Source organism: Triticum urartu, chromosome 3A (assembly GCF_056163025.1).
Source record: "Triticum urartu cultivar PI428250 chromosome 3A, HENAU_Tu73, whole genome shotgun sequence".
In the NCBI taxonomy this organism is placed as follows: Eukaryota; Viridiplantae; Streptophyta; class Magnoliopsida; order Poales; family Poaceae; genus Triticum; species Triticum urartu.
Genome location: NC_141875.1, coordinates 636,006,886 through 636,007,718, shown reverse-complemented (window position 1 = coordinate 636,007,718; position 833 = coordinate 636,006,886). Strand labels below are relative to the sequence as shown.

The window sequence follows — 833 nt, the reverse complement described above, 5'->3', positions numbered from 1 at the left end:
CCCCTTGCCCACTAATGACATGACCCAGGTATTCTATCTGTGGTTGAGCAAATGAACATTTATTCAACTTCACATATAGTTGATTCTGCTTCAGAAGGTCAAATACTTGCTGCAAATGGGTGACATGATCTTGCAAGGATTTGCTGTAGATTAAGATGTCATCAACAAAAACAAGTACACAAACCCTAGTCAGCTCAGCCAGAATTGTGTTCATAGCACTCTGGAGGGTGGGTGGTGCATTTGTGAGCCCAAATAGCCTAAAATTCATAGTGACGTGGGTCTTGAATGCCGTTTTGTATTCGTCTGCTTCATGTAATCTTATCTGATGGTAACCAACTCTCAGATCCAGCTTAGTAAACCAAACAGCACAAGATAACTCATCCAACAATTCTTCAACTACAGGCATTGGGTATTTTATTAGACGAATCCATCTTATTTCCTTATTTCTCTGTTTTGGTAGCAGGAGAAGTAGTTTGTTCAGCCCGGACTTCAAAGTAGTCTCCCCCGTTGACCTTCTTTTTTAGATAGAATCCTCAATGAGTGGAAAGGACTCCCAAACTTGCTCCACAGTACTATACCATACAGAGCCGCGCCCTTGTGATATGATAAGAAGAAAAGGGGCCAGGCCGCCCTCTTTTCTTTTCCGCACCAAGCCTTCTTGTAAAATCGGGTGTATAGCTCAGTTGGTAGAGCATTGGGCTTTTAACCTAATGGTCGCAGGTTCAAGTCCTGCTATACCCAAAACAAAAAAAACCACTCTTGTATTCGTAAGGATGCATAGTAGCCTTCAAAGAGCACTCTTTGGCCTTGAGAAAAGCCCCTTTCTCATCAAC

At 42.5% G+C, this 833-nt stretch overlaps 1 non-coding gene across 1 annotated transcript; it reads left to right on the top strand.

Moving 5' to 3' along the window:
• Positions 1 to 668: 668 nt before the first annotated feature.
• On the top strand, positions 669 to 741 carry TRNAK-UUU (transfer RNA lysine (anticodon UUU)). Its single transcript has one exon. It is a non-coding gene; the product is annotated as a tRNA-Lys (tRNA).
• Positions 742 to 833: the final 92 nt, after the last annotated feature.